The sequence below is a fragment of the Pagrus pagrus genome (genome assembly GCF_965226575.1).
Source record: "Pagrus pagrus genome assembly, chromosome: 3".
NCBI classification, from domain to species: domain Eukaryota; kingdom Metazoa; phylum Chordata; class Actinopteri; order Spariformes; family Sparidae; genus Pagrus; species Pagrus pagrus.
The window spans coordinates 32,513,321-32,535,663 of NC_140187.1; the positions used below are offsets into that span (position 1 = coordinate 32,513,321).

Genomic DNA, 22,343 nt, shown 5'->3' on the forward strand with positions numbered 1-22,343 from the left:
GTTACAAATTACAAACGATATATTTACAAAAAGACATTTCTACAAATTTAAGCACATTCACTTCAATGCCAACTTACGAGTCACGAGTAAGTCATTTTGTGTTTGTGGCTAGCAAAGTGTATTTGCAAATTGTGGAATGTTTGTGGATCATGGCTGGTGCATCTCCCTAAAAATACAAACATGACAAGGCAAACATGACAACAGAACACCCAAAAAACACTGAGTCGTCCTCAAGTGCCACGGTAATTTATGTTACCCAGAACAAGACAATTTGAGATTCGTAACACATTTACGGCAGATCAAATATTCTACTTAGGGAAAATTTGATAATGTGCCGACTGCTTTTGTTTACTGTGGTCTTGGTAGCCTGTTATTCAGAATATATTCAGTCACACCATTGATGTTTTGAAAAGCACAATATGCTAACTTCCAACTGCAATAAAACCCTGCATGGATATGTTCATTACTTTGATGCTTTTTCCAACATTGCAGAGGAGAGGACTGTCACTGGCACTTGCATCAAAATGCAGTCAGCAATGTCCGTTACAATATGCATGAACATGACACCAGCAGCATGTAACTGATTAAACCAGTAGTGTTATCTTGCAGCCTGTTAACATTTTGTATGATAACCATTGAAATCACCAAAAAAAAAGAAAAGAAAAGAAGAAAAAAATACTCTGGTGGCCACAGGAGCACTAAGCAGGCGCTTAGTTTGTTTATGCATCAGGCTGGTGTTAAGTGTAAGTATTATAAACACATATATTCTCTAAATTCTAAATTAGCCTCTTGGATTAATTCAATTCATCGGTATCATTATGTGGATCTTTTTCATCCTGTCGTGAGAATTTTAACAAGCAATGTCTTTTCTGTATGTGGGATCAGAAAACAGCATTTAATATGAAATAAACTGCTGTTTCAGAAAACAGTCAAAAAGAACAGGTCAAGGCAGAGGACAGGCTGTGTTGAGATGATGTGGGCCAACACTCACTGTCCAATGTTTATTTAATGGCCCAGCCAGTCTCTTGCCTCTTTTTTCAGGCAGTGTTTGTACTATTACACCACTCTGCACGGACCAAGCTACAAAGCAAGCCTGTACCGGGCAAAATGGATAACATGCTTCCCTTTTCTTTGCACCGTGTACAAAGTGATCCAGTATAAAATGGTTTAAAAAAATTCTGTGGTGTTGGCCATCCATCTTCAGCGATTCCCTCCCCCCACCTTTCAGCACGGTTTTGAATGTTAGGGTCGTCTCCTCCCAAGGCCCTTAGACAATATCCCTGCAAGCATCCCACTGGATAACTGCCACAAAACACTGAATGCCAGACACAAATAATCCTCTTCTGATGATAACCAAGCAATCTCACAGCTGTGGGGAACCGGAAACTCTATTCAGAAAGCAAGGGAACAAAAACAGGACTGGCATGTCATGGAGCAGTGACATAGGGACCCCAGGGTTAGACAAATACATCCCAGTCACCAACAATAAGTCCACTGACTGAATATTAACAGACTGCACTGGAAATCATTAATGCATGTTAGCTGGATTATTAACAGTCGTGACCAAAAAGATATACAGGTTGAGAAGGACTAGGCGATATATTGATATTATATCATTATCCAAATATGACAACATATCATCTGGAAATCATTTTGGATATCAGCCCCAATTTATTACCGTACATGACACCTTCCTTTCATCCAGTCTCTGCCTGTTTGTCATTATTCAATATGCAGTTTTAACATGAAAAAGCATTGAAGGGCTGAATAAACAGCTGTGGTGTTTCATTTCCCCATGTGGGTCATGATGATCTAACGAGCTAACGATGCATGACAACCGCCAAAACTGCCCAATCAATGAGGTACCTGCCAGTCTGTATGACTTCATGTTTATCTTCTTGGTTCGTTTGTAAAATGTCAGTGTGAACAGGTACCAGACCAGAACTAAAATGCAACAATGTATAATTATTTTTTTCACTTGGTCTGGACCAAATGAACCAAACTTCAGGTGTGATAACAATCTTAAGACACTTAATTAGTAATGGGTGTGTTTTGGATGAAGCATAAATTAAACCTATCCCAAGTGCCATCTCCGATTCCCTTTAAGAGCCAGGTGTGCCAAGACCTGACATATTGATATTTAAAAAGTAATATTTGTCTTCTCTAAGGGACAGGTGTGTTGTCCTTGGCTGTGGGACGCTCTGCCTCTGCCCTTTCCCAATCATCTGTCCCATCGATGACTCTGTTTGACTTCACAGCGATTCCCAGCAGCAGACATAATGTGTTTCTTTGTAGCTTCAATTCACCAATTCAGTCAAACAGATCTCTCAGGATTTCATGTTAATTAATATATTGTGTTCTTCAAAACATCTAAAGTTCACACACAGTTCAGAGTCGTACAGCAAAATTATGTGGATGTGCCACAGTATTTCTTACAGTGACAATACAGAACACATGGAAACATTTATAATAACTGAAAGTGCGTCTCTTGTGTACACGCCTTGTGAACCCGCCTGTGTAGATGCATCTTACTGTCTAAATAATGCGCCCTATAAACAGCAGGAAAAGTACTGTGCCTTTAAATTTAGACCAGCTTTTTGTTGGTCTATGGTACAGTTGCTTTCTGCTGCCTTAAGGTGGCAATGCGCCTGGCCACACCTCATTTTAAAACGTATACTCCCAGGGGTGCACATGGGTGCAAGTAAATGTTTAAAAAAGTAAATTATACAACGTGGGTGGCGGGCCGGAAAATAACAACTGCCTTGGTCTGAAACTAGCTATGACACTTGAGCTTTGTGCCACTTTGCGCCAGGCGTTCGTTACAGCCCAAAGTAGGCTACATTTATAGTGTTTAATTTAGTATATTCAGCAATATCATCTGGCTGTTTTCAGCACTTTGTTGTCCTGGATTACTCATCTGGTGTATTTGTATTAATGTTTCAGCCAACGGTAGTTCGTAGAAATGTACCAGTGCCAATTGATGGAAGTGCAGTTATTGGCAGCATATATCTCCTCTAAATGGTGGGGCAACACTTTCTCCACCTGGACAGTAATACTACTACAGTTAAGAGTTAAGCTTCCACACTGAGCTCAGACTGCTCTTAGGCACCACCTCTACTGAATAATTAATCAATTGATTAATGAATCAACAAATTAATCAATTGATTAATTAATAAAGAGGAAAATTAATCAAACAAATGTTTTAAATCTGAAAGCAAATTCTGATTACATTGACCTCCATCTCTGTCACAAAGGAAAACACAAATACAACAACTTAATTCAAGTTATTTATTGAACTACTAAGGGACATGAATAATGAATAAGGACCACTAAACAAATATACATATGTACATATATACAACTAGAGTGGATGAATGACAGGCATGAAAGAATTGTAAATTGAGTTATTGCAAACAGAATGAATGAATTGAATGAATCAAAAACAAATTAAAAAGGTAAAAAGGGGAATACTTCACTAATACCCATTTCCACTGGTCAAAAATCCCACTTAAACCTGCTAAGATCAGGCTTTTGTGTGCAATGGGAATGTGTAAACTCTGTATTTACACCCAGGTCAATTGACCCTGCAGTTTTTATCACCTCAGCTCAGCTTTGATCTAAACGTAAGACCCAGGTGAACACACTAAATTCTGCCCTGTGAAGTGATGACGCGTTATCAACATCTGGTGGTGGCGCGTACATCAGGAAGGAATTTGGGATGCGGCCCATTCAAGGATGTTTTATTGCTGGACACATTGTTGGAGGCGGAGCCCTGTTCATTCCTATGAACGCTGCTCAGTGGTGTTTGAAGCCAAAAAAGCTCAACTTCCCGGTCGTGAAAATACCTGGATCATCGATCCAGCCGGCTAACTACCGGTTTAGTGTCCGGCTAACTTGAATGGGGATAAAATATTTTAATTGTGCTGCTCTTCTAGACTTTCCAAATGTTACTGGACTGAATGGTTTAAATTATGATAGTGAAATTAGTCAATTCGCGGAGGTTGTGATGCTCAAAAGAATTTATCCACCGTTTTACAAATGCTTCTTTCACAATGGGTCTATTGTTGTTTTCTCTTCTGTTACAACTGTTCCAAGCGCAATTGTAACGTGAAACATGACGTCAGTGACGTACAACATAACGCTTCAGATAAAAATCACAGACGGGTCTGCCTTGCTGCGATAAGTAGGAATGGGGTCAAAAAGCAATTTTTAGTGGCCGTACCAAGGTTTAAAAAAACCATTTAGACCTGCTAATTTTGGTGGAAAAGCAGTATAAGATCAACAAAAGAAAAAATCTGTTAAGAATCAGCTCTGCATCAATGCTCAGACCTATTTTTCTGCAGTGATGGATGGGCTGATGATGAGGCACACTTCCCAGAAAGTGCCAAGCACGGCAAGCAAATTCTGTGATCAACTGGAGCCACAGAGGAGACACACAGCATGTGTTCTCTGGTCTTGTTGCATTCAGTGACAGGCTGCAGAGTTGGGATGCATGGAGCCAAAAAGTCTTCAAAAGTCAAAAAGTACAAAATTAACTATTCTTCCTACAGCAAAGGGCAGCTTTGCTTTCGGCTTTTAGGAATCTTTGCAGTCTTTCTTCTTAGTTCAGAGTTCAATCTGGAGATTTGAACAGAAAAACTAGAACCCATAAATGCCTTTTGGCTGCACGGTCAATCAAGGGGCCTAAACATGGAGAGCCTAGAAGGTGAGCAAACGCCAAGAGTCAGGACAAGAAGCAGAAGGGGCAAGAAGTTGAGTTGAAAGAGCCATAACTGAGCCCAAAAGAGAGAGAGCCAGCACTTCTTGTAAAGTTTTATAGTCTAGGGGTGTGTTTTGGAAGAAAGAGGATACTTGCCTTTCTTTTACTGATTACTTATTAATTTGTTTGTGTGGAAAGAGAACTGGCCTCTACTTAAAGAGGAGTAATTTGATTTCTAAAAAATATTTGAATTATAGGCACTTGCAAATCAGAAACTCTGTTCTGTCGTCAATAAATGCGACACATCGAAGAACCAATGGAAGCACTAAGACCATGTAAGATGAATTAATCAAATAACAGAGTAACAAGTAAGATGACAAATAAACATGTTCTTATCTGAAGCTTCGGCTTATATAACAGTGGAGCCTTTCTAAAATAATAAATGAGAATAGAACTCAAATCATGAGTAAATTTTACTTATTAACATAAAAAACCCTCATGTGATACTGGCATTTACGTATATATATACGTTAATTATTACCAAAACTCATCAGATAGCAGAGTGATATCTTGTAAATTAACACATTTTGAAGCAGAGTTAGAGTTTCAAAATATCAAAATGATTAAATGTTCTGAAACAAAAATATATTCAATTACACATTTCAGTAGAAAGTTCGGACCATTTCAGAACCTTATGGTGAATAAGGAGGGGAGCAGGGTGAAACACTCAAAGAGTTGGTCATTTCCCACAATGTACAGTCTTTGAGAGGTGTAATGGTCAATCTGTGTGGATGTAGTCTCTTTCTGAGCAAACAAAGTCGTTATTCTTCCAAACTTGGTTGGATGAGTCTAGATTTCTCAGGTCTATTCCTTGTCTTTCTTGACATCCTCCTTCCTTAAGGTCAGAGGTCAATGGATCTGTGTGTGTCTCTGAACACTCCAACACAGGCACAAAGAGCCCTTCAATTAAAGCATCATAATGTTAATGAAAGAACTTAGTTTCTTCCTATATTCCTGTGTTTGGTCCGCTTTAACTCACATCAGGCCTCAAGGGTTCTCCAAACCTCAAACTATACAGCTAAGTAGATCCCTCTTCATAAAGGTCATGATTACAGCCCTCTCACCGAGCTATTCTGTGATTCAGGCTGCCCTGGGCAACCTCACCCACTGGTAGCTCTAAAGGGTACGTAGAGGGAACTCAATACAGAAGGAAAAATAAGTAATGGAACCATGTTTACCAGTTTAGCTGGTCTTTGAAGTGTTTTCCCAAAAGAGCACTCATTAGCTGTGTTTATTTTATTCAGCTTCAACATTGTCATTTCAATTTTGGTTTAACTTTTCTAACATTACTTACTTTTACACAGTATATTTACAGTTAGTTTTAAACACACTTTTACTGAGGTTTTTTTTAAGTTGAGGTTTGATTAACCTGAGCTACTTCAGCCAAGAACAGTTTATGCCGAACATGCATTTGTCTCTTTGTTTGTTTGGATATTTGAATGCAGTTTTCATCTTTACTTCTGGTTTAATTAAATCCCTGGATAAATAGAACACTTGCAAAGTCCTTGTATTTATAAGTCTTTGTATCTTCCTTTGAAATCTGATGCTAATGATGCTGAATTACTGTCTTAGTACAGCATGGATGATTATTTGTTGAGATAATATGAGTTAAGATAAGAAAAGTGAGAAAGGGGTAGGGATATATAAGTTTTACTTCTACCCACTCCTTTTCGGACACTGTTACTTTTGTTTTGGTTGTTTTTTATTATGTTGTTTTAATATTTGGTTCGAAATACAGTAATTAAATCGTTCATTCATTCAAACAGTGATGTCTTGGCTTCAGTGTTTCTTAAAGAAGTTTGCATTGAGGATAGGCTTTCCTTCATGGTTGAAAATTTAAAAACACATTGGACTAACAGCCTACCATTTTAAGTATGTGAGGCTCTCAGTGTGCCAGCGTGCTGACAAAATACAACTATGCCAGGCTAGTCTCTCATTATAAGAGTGGGGAAAAAAAGTAGTGGTGCTGATGTAGAATTATTGGAACTATAACATGACTCATCTTCATTCAACTCTAAAAAGTCTCACAATGTCAAAACACCCTGAGGGTGACAATGAAAGTCCTTGGGGTCATTAAAAATGAGTTCATTCTCTTAAGTGCATGAACTTGTACTTCAAATTTAATTACATTCTTGTGTACAGGAAATTAACCTTTGATGGTGATTCTGGAGGGAGATCAGGAATCCAAGAAATGATTACAGACCATTACCATGACATTTTTCAGATATCTGGCTCTAGTCCAAAGTGTTTGACAACTAGATGGGCAGATCGTCTAATCCACTGTACCACCAACATTGCTCTTCAAGTGGGGCAAAATGTCATTATCTGTTCCAAAGACATACAGCAGATATATTGTCGTACAAAATATGTAAACAATGTAAGTAAGTAAATGGCTGGTCTTATTCTGATGCCACTGGCTTTGCTATTCTTCTCAAACCAAAAGCAAATGCGTATTCTCTAAAGAACATTTATTATTAAACCCACATGTCAAGACACTACACATGTAACTTCTTTCGTGGACTACTATGACTACCTGGTCTTCTAAAATTACATTTAATCTAAACTAAGCATTTTCAGTGTGTCAAAAAAAACCAACTATATATTAATTATGCATTATCTGCAACAAGTAGATATTTTAAGAAAAACATATGAAACCGATTATCAGTAGATGTTTTCAGATCTGATGAGCATGAATATTTGCAACTGTGCAGATACATTCATTGTAATTGTTCATGACACACTCATCATGTGGGTAGCATTATGTTACAATAAAACACAAATTTCTACGAGGAATTTGTAGTTGTAAATGAAGGATATCAGCAGCAGCAGCAGCATACAGTGTCCCAAGGCTACAAATTTGGTTTCTAGTTACTAAATTAAAGCTGATGTCGTTTTAGCTAACTTCCTGCCTTTTGCAGTTAACCCCTCCCTCCTCTTTGTCTCACTACACTTGCAAGACTCCTTTCTTTCTTTTGAGGCAGCTGTCTTTGCCTCTGTCTTTTCTTCAAGCATTTATTTTTGGTTATATGAAGCCCCTTTCACATAAGAACTCTGGACAATATCCAGAGAATCAGATCAGGATATTCTCTATATGTGCTTGTTCATACATGCAGCACACAACAGGCAGCACCAAAGTGGAAGATTACACATCTACACACACTCACTGACTGTGAATTCACTCTGGACAATAGTCTGCTCTATTCACACACGTGGCTAACCCGGATTTAGGACTAGCGAGCCAACAGGGTAAAGTCCAAGAGTTACAGTGCATGTGTGAAAGGGGATTAAGCCGTCACCAGGAGTGCTGGAATTGGTAACTGTCCCTGTTCTGCCATTGCCGCTGTAGGTACCAGAACAGGACGATCCTGCGCTCTGCCGTTCACAAGCAGACAGGACCACCTCTTTCTTGAGTTCTCTGTCCTGATTGGATAAAGTGGGCAGGGATACCAGCAAATGCCTTTTCTCTTTTACTGCATGAGCAGGAGGAGGAGAGACATAGTCATCACTGTTGGAATATAGAGCTATTTAACACTTATGTTAATAAGAAAATAACACTTACAGCTGCTTTAATGAAGTAGTTATCACATACAATCTTTTGTTGCCAAAACTCATTTAAATATATAATATGTAACATGTCTTATATGCTTACATTATCATAAACATTTCCAACAGATTTTCCAGAAATCCATAATGTTTGTTGAAGGTAATGGTGTGTTTCAAGTAGAAGCCTATCACCGGAGGAAGTCATCGAGTGAGGAATGAACTTAGCGAACATGACTAAACATAACGTGAGTAAAACCTTAAGTGTTCCCTCGTCCATGATCATTTCTGCCTGAGTGACATAGATTGATTGTCATTGGTGAGGGTGGTCACTTAACAATGAAGAGAACAACTCCCATGATCCAACACTACTACTAAGTTTTTTGTTTTGACTGAGGCACCCCTAGTGGCAAAAATCAGATACCGTGCATGTAAGGTGTAATTGCTTTTCACCCAAGAAAACAACTAGCAGCTCCAAGAGGCAATAACTCCTGGGTTTACTTCAATAACATGTAATGACAAGATTGGATTTGCATGAAATTGACCTTCCCTCTAGGGGCGTCAATCAAGCAAATGTTTTATTACCTGTGCCAAGGAGGTTATACTCTGCTCTAGTCCATTTGTTGGTTGGTTGGTTTGTCGGCAAAATTACACATAAAATACTGAATTGATTTTCATGAAACTTGGATGGAGGATGGGTCTCAGTCCACAATAGATCCCATTAACATTTGGTGAGGATCTGGATAAAGGGATTGATCCTAGAATTTTTTCTTACTTTCTTTAACATAGTGACAGAGGGCCTTTTTGGAAATGTTCTTTAATTTCTCAGGGAATAATGCATGGATCCCGATAAGAAAAAAAATGTGTTTTCAGGTGGCTGGTATATATTGATGAGCACAAGATGATTCGGATCCAGACAAAAATCCTGCTCTTGCAGATTTAAATTGGTTTCATTTGATTGGATTACGGATTGGAGTAGGCTTGATTGAATTAAAGGGGGCTGTCTAACGATCTGACAGTTATGTTTTCATGGCAGTAAGGAGTACATGTTACCGAGACCCAGTAGATTTCACAACATTTTCTGTTGTACCATTCTCAGGATCTACTTTTATCCCTCTGTGCTGTACATTGTATGTCAAATCCAGGGCTGTATTTTGCAGTGTTAGGCTGCAGCCTCTCGGGGACATCGATGGGACAATACACATTTAGTATGTTTTTAGAAAATGCCAGTGAACATATTTAATCCCATTTCATTGTGATAAAAAAAAAGAGATAATCCAACTACAGCCCTCATACAAACACAGGATTTGGATCTGCACCAGAGGAAAGGAAAATTATCAAATCCTTTAACCATTATGATTTAATTCTTGCCATTATGTTTGTGTCATTGAATAACTGCATATGTACAAACTAATCCATAGATGGCAACCCCTCTGAAACACTGTTTCAGAGCCACATGTTGGCACCATGCAAAGAGTAAACAATCACTCCAATTAGATTTTTGGCTCACATTGTGTTGTTATAGTGTTAATTATGTGTGACAGCATACAAACACATAATCATATAATTCAAATTAATATGCATTGTTTGCACATCTGCAACAAACAACACCAAGGGCAGATAGGGAGGTGAGAACACACCATGCCTTCTCTTCCCACATCTACAACACCAACGCTATAATAACACAGTATCATTTCCTCTTCATGCAGCATGATACCGAGATTTAAGCTATGTAAAAAGAATAACAGTGACAATATATGGATGTTAATTCCTTATTCAGTTGGATGCAATGGATGAAGAGTAAGAGAAATTAAGATTTATAGAGTAAGGCAATTACTCTAAGCTCGGTGCAGCAGCCCTTATTTAGCTGAATGGTAAGCTTGCCTTGCTTGGAGGAGCACTAATTACTGAAGCTTATAGGAGGCTTACACTAATCTTGATTGAATTTCTGAGTGTGATGTGAGATCTACCCATCAAACTTTTTCCCACTGACAAAAGAGCAACTTTTAAAGCCGATGTTTTCAAATAGGTTGAACCTATGCAAACAAATCCAACTGCAGAATTTACATAAACTCGCCTGCTATATTTCAAGAAAAGAATAGGCAAACAAACAAAATGTGCACAACATCACAAAAGATTGCAGACTGAGAATGTCATGGGAACATGGGAAAATAAAACCAAGGCATGAAAAATATTATCATACTAGACAATACAAACACTGCCTGACATTCAATAAGGATAAATATAAGTATTTAGTTGTTTTTCTTTCGAGATGCTTTTTCTTGACATGCTGCATCAGTTCTAGCAGACAAGACATGATTCTACATATTCTACACTGTATCAAATATGTGTATGTCCTGTTTTAGATTGTGTGTCAGGAATATGTGTTTAGTCACATTAGTTCCTCGCCCTCTACCACACTGATGGGGAGCGTATCTCCTGGGACGAGCACATCACACTTTCTTCCCCTGGCTGGAAGCAACATGATCTTTGGCTGCGAGCCATCCTCAGACATGGCAGCAGGGTGTTTGTTATTAATGTAGTATGGCATAGTGCTTGTACTACGACCAAAGTGAAGAGTAGCACCACTCACTTTAACTTACATTTGACTTTGTTGCCTTTCTGGAGGAAATTTTCCCACACTGGATTTTATGCTGCTCTAATAAAATCAACAGCAGTGTGTGTGCAAATTAACCTATAGACCCACAAGCACAACAGTCAAAAATGTTCTCAGATGTTAACCCATTAGCATTCAACCGTTGACATTCCTACGACTTAGTATCCATTACTAGAGTAGTAATTGAGTATTCAGTACTCATGGGTAGGCCATGCCCATCATGTATTCAGCCTTGATTTTCAGCTCCACTAAATACGTGTTCAATCTGCTTTAAGTAATATTTTATCAAAGTAAATGTTAAATAGCTCTTTATTCCAACAGTAATCACTGTTTTAGTGTTTGTGAGTGTTTGTTCATAAAGAGGTGGTCAAGTGGTCCCTTGTGAACGCTCAGAGAGCAGGATCTTCGCTGAATCTTATCTTTATTTTGACGCTATTGTGTGAGCAAAAATTTGTCCACAATCCGATATATAACTACCTAAGAACTCAAACCCCTTCTGTGGTTGTTCCCACTACAATAAGTGTCTCTAGTACCACATTTTTCCATGATGACACACACAAGCACTGCTGTTCATGTTCCTGATTTAGATTTGATAGGTAATGAGAATGGAGCTTTCATTGATGATGTTTTTCTAAAATATGCAATAGGAGGATAAAAGTAACCAATAGAGAAATTCCTCAGATTGTATTCTATATGGATTGTAGACTGTTGGTGTATGAGCTGGCTCAAATATTCAGTGTTTGGCACTAATGTTACCAAGTTTTTGTATCATGTCTTGTGCTTATGGGGCTGTGTTTGTGTAATAGTATTTTAAATTCTTTAAATGTATTTCAAATTCTGCCCTGTGAAGTGATGACGCGTTATCAACATCCTGTGGTGGCGCGTACATAAGGAAGGAATTTGGGATGCGGTCTATTCAAGGATGTTTTATTGCTGGACACAGTGTTGGAGGTGGAGACCCATTCATTCCCATGAAAGCTGCTCAGTGGTGTTTGAAGCCAAAAAAGCTCAACTTCCCGGCTATGAAAATACCTGGATCACCGACCGAGCTGGCTAACTTCTGGTTTGGCGCTGTGTTATGTACTGTCATAAAGCATGATGCTACCTGCTACATAGTGCAGAAACAAGCCATGGGGGGCAGAGTGGCTGAGACAGAAACCACTGACCCTGTTACATGTCACTTTACCATCAACATGATTTTAAAGGTGCTATGATAAGGAAAAATAGTCAAATAATGTTGCTCCATGAAAGGAATTGCAATGTATAAGTCTACAATTAAATGATGTTAAGCTATGGCCCAAAATGATCCTGCTGCCTACGTCTTTTCACATTAGGTGGGTGAGGTAGTGTCGTTTTAATGTCCAAAAATACTTATAAACACCTTTCTAGATCAGACCTCAACATATACATTGCACACTCTCTCAAACGTATGACTAGTAAAACAACCTGCAATAACAACCAGACAGACACGGTCCATAGTTAGACTGGCTCGGGACAAGAACTGCAGTTCTTATGTAAATGGTTATTTGGAACCTGCTAAAATGAGAAATACATTTCAGCAGCAGTCAGTTAGCTGAGTATGGTCAGGTACTGCACAGGTGACTTTAATGTGTACTGACAGCCTCAAGCTTCAGTCAGCATTTCCTAACAGTGAGTGTGGAATCAAAACCAAAATGAGAACTTTTTGATGTGAGGTGACAGGGCTAAACACTGAGCCACTGTACTGTCAGCTTAACAAAATGACGTATTTGCAGTATTTTCTTCAAAACCACATGTGAAATGTGTTTAACATTTCAGGTGAACCACCCACTCTCAGTTCCAATCCATGCCTGTCTTATCGCTGTCTGCCCTGTAATAGACCCTCCATCTATCCACAGTGTCTCCCTGCTATCCACCCAAATGCATCATGGGACTGTAGGAAATTACAGGACTGAAGGGTAACACTCTCTTGCTCTCAAATTGAACAGACTGCAACAAAACTATAGAGAGCTCTGTGATGCCAAAAACAAAACTGCACACCATTCTATTTTCTTGAAAAAATGCATAATGTTAAAAATTGACACAAAGACCACATACTGAGTAAATCCACAGTATTTTTTTCTTCAGAAGTCAAATTGACATGCTACTGACTGTATATATCTGTCATTACTTCCACCCCCAAAATGAAATCTAAAGGAGACAGAGTACTGCGAGCTCTGGCCCTCCAGCTGTGTGTCAAAATGTCTGAATGTGGAAGTTTTTAAAATCTTTGCTGACATCTCACTTTAATAACCTTTCCAATCATTTCAATCATTTCATTTGGTTTCTTTTGTGCCTATTTTATTTTTTAATATCTTCTCTGTTTAGCTTCTTTTTTTTTTTTGGCTTACCTAATTACTGGGGGTGTCACGATCACGATGGTTAGTTGGATATCGATCAAAATGGGTCACGATCTTGATCTTCTAAATCAAAGGTGCTAAAAGAAAAAAACAAAAAAAGAATCGAATCGTGACCTTAAAATCAAATCAAATCAAACCCTACTAATTACATCTATTTTCTGTTTACTTATTTGTGATACTATATCACTAGTATAATATTTATTTGTATAGCACATTTAATAAAACTGAATATGTACATTTTCATGTAAAAGTAGTAGTAGAACTAGTAGCACCTTTCAAATTTTTTGATGACATCAGGTTTTTTTTTCTTTTTTGCAGTGCAGTTGCAATGGGTTGTTTTTAGACCATAATAATGTATCAAGGGGTTAGAACTGGGGATGGCAGTCTTTGAGATTCGATCGTTATGGTTATTTGCATTTCCTATAGTGGGCTTTAACCACTTACAAAGATATTTACAGATGAAACAGCAACAAATAAAAAGAAAAAAAGAAACAAAAACAAAGAAATATAAAAGCACAAAACATGAATGGCAAACAACAGCTTGCCAAATCACTATTTTGCTTGAAATAACTTAAAACTATCAATGTTATTTACTTGTTTCCGGGGTTGGGGTAACGTCCAGTCTAGTAAGGCGTTACCACTCAAAAGTGTTTATAGATGTTTTTCATCCTGGTCAACCTATTTGAGCTCTTTCTACTTTTGTCAGTATGGACTTGCTATATATGGTTGGATCGCTCAGACTCTCTACAATTCAGTCGTTCAGTTAATTTAACAGAAACCATAAGAACAGAAGAATAATTCAGTCAGATTTGCTGGCATGGTAAACAAAAGAGAAATGCTGACTCCCTTTGAAGCAGCCATGGAGTCCTTATCTGTGTTCATTCATGATCATTTGTATTCCTTTAGTCTGTAAGGGTCAACTGATCAAAAGATCCAAAAAGGTTTTCATCAAATGAATCCAGGTTGTGAATATTGTCCTGTGAAGGAGGAGACATATTTTCTGTTCTCACAGCCTCCTGTGTTGTAGGGTATGTTTTTTTCTTCAGCTGCTGCCTCCAACATGAAAGGGTATCGACCTTTTTCAGTTTAGTTTTCATAAGTGAAGCGTATTTATTGCAGTGAGAGGCATCTTCACGTTTTCCAAAACCCAGCTGAATGCAGAAAATAAGATTTTTCGCTTTTGAATGATATTAGAATGTTTTATAGTTAATAGACAACAGAAAAATTCTCAGCTATAGCAGCTTTTCCCTCTTCATTTTATAATGCCTAGTTGTACTTCTGTTAGTTTGTTGAAAGTAAAGCAAAAGTAGCATAACGCATTACTCTGCACAGAAAATAACATTATAAAGAAACATACTACTTTCAAATGATAGTAACTTGTAATATGTAATACATTACATTGTAAGGTTAACCTGCCCAACACTGCTCGCTTTTTTTGAGGGCCTAAACATGCTCAAAAGCTCATGTAACTTTGAACAAAATTCAAAAGTGGTGGAAATTCAAGTATCTTATGGTTTATGGTGATGAGCAGCGCAAAATGGCAAGCTAGCACTCTCTAAAACACAGCCCCTTGGGCAACTTTCACCTACATGTACAAAATTAAGTACACGTGTGTATTGCACTTAGACAGCGCCCCCTACGTGCAACAGGAAATGACATTTTTTAAGGGGTGCTGTACTCCTCCACGACGGATGGCCAGATATGCCTCAAACATGTTGAGGAAATGCTTAGTATTGTGAACATTGTGAGGTGTCGTTGAAGGGCATGGCCATGGCAACATGGCGCAATCAGGTGTGGCACCATCAAACAGGAAACTGCTATAACTCCAGAGCTGACTGTCAATTAATTGCTCTTTCCGCCCATAATGTTTTTCCTCGTAAAAAGAATAGTGTGTCTGCAGTACAGAAATGTGTTTGTTGGTTTTGTACTTTATTACACTTTATTTTAATTCGGAACATGCGTCTTAAATGTAGGCTTCCCTCTGGAGTATTCTTCTAAACGCTCATATTTGCATCCAACGTTTCTCACCCAACACTGAAAGCTTCTGTTCATTTACAAATAATTTGCAGTTGCAGATGTTCTGTATGAAATGTAATGTCATATGATATGTTTTGCTTGCAACATAATAATTGTTAACAGTTGTTAACAGCCCACTCAAAATGTTCACACTGAAGATACATGCAAAATATTTATTGGCAGTATATAGTATTTCATTTGTTTTCTTGCATGCACCATCCTGAAAACTAAAGAATGATCAACATTTTTTGTCTTGAAATTATGTCTATAGCACTCGACCAAGGTAAAGGCTTAAATTACACTTTTTGACATAATTTTGCCATCTACCTAATGGTCTGCACAAACATTTTTGTGGGCTGCACTGATTCCACATGTGTGAACATGACCACATATGCCCAATTATATTATAATGTGCTATGTGTGTACTATCCACCCTGCTGTATGCCTCTATGTCTGTTTTGGATTGTGGGAATTTAAGGGTAGATTAGAAGTTGCAAGAGAACATTATCCATAAAACAGCTAGGCTTTTGCCAAAATATAATGAAAGCATATTGGTATATATTAAAATATTTTGCTGAGGGGTAGAATCGCCCTCTACCAGGTGTAATTTTTTTGTTTTCGCTCGGCCAGAGTGACAAAATATACCAAAAACATCCATTGCTGTATATTTAAAAAAGCTTTAAACCGGGTCAGGAGAATTGGACAGCAATCAAATAAAGGAAACCAGGGCAACCAGGCTCCATAATGCGGATTCTGAAAACTGGTCTTCACAGCCGTCATCTAGTCAGTGTTTGGCCTTAATAAGCATTCAAATCAACTCAACTGCTGCTGTGTCCATTTACATCTTTAGTCTTGTTAAATAGCCCACTAAACTGAAAAGATCAGGCGATGCTAAATTTTAAAGCTATGATGTTAATTTGCAGGAGGCTAAGCAGCTCTGCCCCTGAGTCACTGGGCTCGATAGAGTGGTTAAAAGTGAATGACTCTCAAAGAATATGTGTGTGTTAACAAACCACAGAGAAATACAGAAGGGCCAAAGCACATCAGATATCTCGGTATCTGCTTATATTTTCATACAAAATTGCCAATTAATTTAGATTTCTTTCTTTCAATGTTTTTTTTCCACCACAGCTGCTGAAAGTAAACTTATTAAACTGCAGTGCATCAAATGAATAAGTGAAAGCCTTTAATTTTATATGCCTAGGGGGCTTCATAAATGGATGTCACTGATGCAACGAAATTAACATTGTTTATGTGTGTGTGTGTGTGTGTGTGTGTGTGTGTGTGTGTATTAGCATCATGTCTAGGAGCTAGTTTCTCAGGAGTTTTGACTGGGTAAAATGAAATCCAGAGAACACCCACAGGGCAACACGACTGAACAAATACAATAATTCAATTTACTCTTCAATTACATTCGTGTGCAGGCTTCCCCCCACTTTAATTAAACTGTTGTACATGTTGGTGCTGAGCAGACGCAAATATAATCAAATAAGATCCATCACAAGGCCCAATATTCCACCTGATAAACCAAATGAGGGTTTTGATATTGAGCATCATGCTTTTATTTTTTTATTTTTCGTCTAAAGCAAATCAGTAAATTGCTAGTGCGAAATGACGTTCAAAGCAATATGTGGTTAACAAACTGAAACCAATTAACACATTTCAAAGGAGTTGAGAGGATGAGAATGAACATGACACGCATACTCGGCTTTGATATTGATATCAGTCATACATATTTCAACTGGAGACATCAAACATATTGATTACCCAGAATTCCTAAATGTTGTTGGAGCTGTAAAGTCACTGCAGGTCGCTGCACACCATATCTAGCTAAGACACAAAACAACCCGAGGCTGCTGATTGCTTATTTATGGATCTGTCATCAAACATATTATGAACCTAAATGTGCTCTCCCTGAACACGTGGGAGGATTATACACACAGCTGAACACATGCAAACACACATTTGGACTCTTCAAGCGAGATATTGAACATTTTCCTATCTGTACAGGGAGGCCATGGCAACTATTGATGGGGACACAGCTGGGACAAGTGAAGACAAGCTGTCAGAAGCATGTACGCATGTCTGTCTTCTCAAAGATATTCCTTATTTTGGTCTTTTGATGATGGTGATGGAGAGTGCTCTTACAGCCAGTTCAGACTGGGTGTTGAGGTGTTCTGTTTAGTTGAGATCTTGTGACTGTGAGCGTCATTTCATATGATTCACACCATTTTCATTCATTATGTTGTCCATCAGTTGTGACAGCAACCCTGAAGGTGACCTTATTTTAAGCAATCCAGGCAGCACACATACAGTACATGCAAATGAAAAATGTTTCAAGAAAATCATTCTTCATGCATATGAGTTAGTTGGTGGCCAGCTTTACAATTAGGGTTTGGTACCGGTACTTTTAAGAGTACCAACTGAATTATGTCGGTACTACTGAGTACCGATTCACATTTAATCCATCGTGCCAAATTTCTGTACCTGAACGGCATCTTTACAGTAATGTTGTAGAGAGAGACAGAGTGGGACGTCTCCCCAGAACTCCTTACCAACATGCTGTTTAGTTGACTAATATAGTATGTTTTTTTAGTATGTTCGAAACTTTGGTTTGCAAATTCAAAATTCCCAATCGGTTTAAATTACAGCAACCACTAGCGGCATGTTTTCTATTATATTTATTCTTATGGCATGAGGTTGATGAGCACTGAAATAAACTTAAAAAGAGATGTGATGTGCACTGTTGCTCCAAACAAGCTCCTATCTTTTGTATGGGCATGTATAACTTATAACAAGGGTCAATGGACACCTGACTTTGGACAAAATATGAACTTTTGTAATTACATGTTTTTGCATATTATACATTTTTATTCACTTACAAAATAATTTTTACACTACTCATTTAAAAATTGTTTCATACATGTCTTAAAGTCTCACTCTTTGAAGACAGATTTGTAGTGGCCAAACTCTGTGATTACATCGTCACGTGATGCACTTGGGCCCAAAAAGACTTTTTTGCATTGGCTAACATGGTGAAAGAAGCGTCTGAAAACCAGTGGATACATTTTTTGGAGCGTCAAAACCCCTGCGAAATGACTCTTTTCACTATCTGGAATGGAATTTGATCGATCCAATAAAATTGGCAAAGTCTAGAAGACCTGCACGATTAAATGATTTTATCCCCATGCCAGTTAGCCAGGCGCTAAACCAGCAGCTAGCCGGCTTTGTTGGTGGATGCCTCTAGTGCGCACGCTCCATGGGCTCCATCATGTGGAAGCTATGTGGAAGACAGTCGAGTCATTTTGCTTCATGCGCCACTGAGCAGCTTTCATAGAAATGAATGGGACTTTGCCTCCATAGCTGTGTCCAGGTATAATTACTAGGTCCATGGTCCAACTTAATGAATGTCTATGTGATTCTTCGTCATTCTGTCTTGGCGCCCTCTATTGACTAGCTGCCACTGGTCACATCTATACATAAAAGGCATAGACATGTGACAGGGCCGTGTCTGGAGTGAATCCCCTCCATATTAAACACTGATTTTGGCAATACATCACAAATTATTATTATTATTATTACATTATTTCACCTGACCTCAACCCCATTGAGCATTTACAGTTGAGGACTGAGAACAGCAGGCATTCCATGGTGTCACAAGATGCTTTGTGGAACACTGTCAAATCATGCAGGGATAACATGAGTCACCAGGTTCTGTACAAACATTTGGAGTCCATGCCAGCTCGAGTGCATGCTGTCAAAAGTTGGAAATACTAAGATATTCTGAAATTCATGGACGTTATTCAAAGATTCAACTTTTCACTCAAACTGTTAAAATAATAGTAACATTTGTCATGAAAAATGTGTATTATCTTCAAATTAAATAGAAAACTTTTTTAGCTTTTGGAGAATTAGCTAATAAGGTGAACGGTAACTTTATGTATATTTTTTTTTACTTTACTGTTACTAAAACAGATGAAACCTGAGATTTACAAAGATGTGTTGACTGCTTATATCATCCCTCCCACACTGAACATGTGTGTTATGTTGCCAGACAAGTGGTCCTGAAGAGAAGAAGGGCAGCACAAGCTGGTTGTTGCACCTACCAAAACAAATGCATCATTTCTATGCAAATTGGCCATATACCTCAATCTATCACCAGCAAAGGACTTGACACCTGTTGTGAATATGCATGAGTTTATGGCAATTAAAAGCAGGAGAGCAGTGGGAGGAGGAGACAATGATAGCACAGGCAGAAAAAGCTATGGGCCATTCAGCACTACGGAGATGTAATTCCTCTCCTCCACACCACTTCACACAGCTACTTTTATTGGTTTTGTAATTGAAATCTTCTTTCCCCTTCAGTCCTTCCAATCCAACTCCCACTCTGCTGCTTTCTTCTACTTGGGCTGTAGATGTGTGCTGCATCTCTGTGTACACATTAATCACTTTCACTCCACCCCTACTTTTCTACCAAGAAATTATGATGACATACCCTGAAGAACAAACATAATGACTACAGTTTATAATATATTAATATATTATATATATAATTACCATATGCAGAAATATATCTTAACACATATATTAACATATCATACCAGCAGACTTTTGAAGACTTTTTAGAAGGGTCATGAAGACTGTTAGCACTATGGAAGAACGATGTTTTAAGCATAAGTCTGATTTATTACAAGCTGGATCTTAATTTCATAGTCTTGTCCATCACTTCTATCTGTCCTAATAAAATTGTGCTCACCGATGTTATCGCAGTAAGATGGAATAGAAATGGCAATATCAGTCTGTCAACCACTTTCGTTCATGGTGTTACACCTCCACAACTTTTGGATGGATTGCCTTGAAATTTTGAGACAATCATGTTTCCCGGATGATGTATCCAACCGACCTGAGTTTTGACTCTCTCACCAACATGAGGGTGACATTTGTGGTAATGAGCAATTTGTAATCTAAAATTATTTTCTGAAAATTCCACCTCCAGCAGATGGATGAAAACATGCTACAATCAAATTTCTACCTTAACAAAATTATGCTCAGTTTTCTTTCACACCAGAAATGTATGACAGAAAAGTCCAAATGAATGCTGACCAAGACTTTACATTTCAAGCAGTCACCTTCTGCTTGTTTTGTTCAAACTACATGGGCAAACTCACTTGAGTTTGTTTGAACTGAACCACAGAGGTAAGGTACGACAGCACCATTTAAGGTTAACTCTTGGGGGGTACAGTAGTATAAAGCCTTCTGTGGCTCCAGATGAAGCTGCATCTTATAAAGCAAGGAACCGCCTGTCCGTCCATCTATCGTAACTTAACACACTTCCCAAAACAACTGACACTGAAACTGAGTTAGTCAGCTAGGACTCTGAACCAGGCTGATGTAAATTACAATAGCATTAAACCAGAGGTCGACCAACTATAGTTCAGAGCTGCAGCTCTGCAAAGGTGAAATATGACATTAGTCAATTGATCGGATGATTGATCACGGAATATTTTGTTTTCTTTTATGATTTTATTTTGCTCGCAGTACAAAACACTGAAACCTTCCTACCTCTGCTGGAGCACAGGATGTCATGAAAAATGACCAACATATTTGTCCCTCCGCTGTTTAATCCAAGATGGCGCCACTGCCCCCATGTTAAAGTCATTTCTGCATCTCTGCTGGTAACGTAACATTACACCTTGTGTCATCGAACGTTGTACATTGTTGGCTGCTTTACATTTTCTGTTCACTTAAAACTAATGCTATAGACAGTTGTTATCGTCTGTATATGTTCTTACTTCTTTCCCTGCCCCACACTGTTGCACAAATACAGTTGTCAGATTTAATCTTGAATGCATATTACTCCAGTGTTCAAATCGATAGAATAGTTGTCGTAACCATTTTAGGTCAAGTTCTTCAGTAAAAACATTGCTTCTCCTGTTCAGGGAAAGGATTTCTATTACATTCAGCGATTACATTAATGTATGTGTCACAGCAATCTGTTGAATTTGAGGTCCAGTGTTTTTCTGATCAGACATCTGACAGGGTCTATTGTTATTATTCATATCATACCACAGCTCTGATAGAGTGGTAGAAATTAGATGATGGTGATTACATGATTAAATAAAATATGGGTGAACGGGTGAATGTGACAAGTGTTGTAAAGCGCTTTGAGCGGTCAGTAGACTGGGTAAGCGCTATAGAAATGCAAGTCCATTTACATACAGTCATTCTAATATTTGGTTAAATGGCTCTTGGCCATTTTCCCCTCAGTTAACTGGGTTAGGGAATAAAAAGCGATGTCTCTGGTTCTGCTGTATCAATTTTGATGATTTGTTTTTAAACTGTCCATGATGAGACCAACATAATTATAGGAGTGCAATGCTAGACCATAGGACAGCTTTTCAAAACTTTGCATTTACATTACCCACAATGCAAATTAGCCACCGAATGAGATCCCCGGAGGAAATTGATCAGATTACATGCAGCTCCTTCTGGAGCCACAAAAGGCCTTACTATTTTTTCAGTTAGGTTATTATAATGTTCCATCTATTAAACATTCAACAAAAACTGATGACACTCACATCTCACATCACATTAGCTTTAATCACTAAAGATATGAATGAGGGATTTAAGCCCCATTAATGCATAGATGCTGGGATACTTGTAAGACAGGAACATGGAGCAAAGCAGGCAGTGGAACACTTCTTCTCATAACACATCCTCATTTCAAGATGTTCAAGATTGTAGCAGCAATTATGGACATATACCTTTCAGTATCTCTCGTGTAAGACATAAAAAATACAGAGAGATGGACTCTACTTTTCTAATGTGTGAGTTGATTAATGTAGAAATTAAGTATGAAACTGGACACAGGGGAGGAATGATGAAGGACAGAGGCCAAATCACATTTCAAGAGGTTCAAGCTTGCATAAAAGCGAAACATCCTCTCCCATGCAGCAGTTATGTGTATGTAATTCCTGTGTGTGTAAATGTGTGCATGCTTCTCATCATCAGCCATAGTGTAATGAGAGTGTAC

At 38.2% G+C, this 22,343-nt stretch overlaps 1 protein-coding gene across 3 annotated transcripts in view; it reads right to left on the reverse strand.

Annotated features, from left to right (window-relative positions):
• fhit (fragile histidine triad diadenosine triphosphatase) overlaps window positions 1-22,343 on the reverse strand; it is a 372,469-nt gene that overhangs the window by 270,487 nt on the left and 79,639 nt on the right. The window contains exon 4 of one of the 3 annotated variants that reach the window (XM_084347998.1): window positions 13,286-13,371. The exons of the other annotated variants lie outside the window; for them this stretch is intronic. The gene's annotated coding sequence lies outside the window, so the exon portion shown is untranslated. The remainder of the gene's footprint in view (window positions 1-13,285; window positions 13,372-22,343) is intronic. 3 annotated transcript variants of the gene reach the window in all.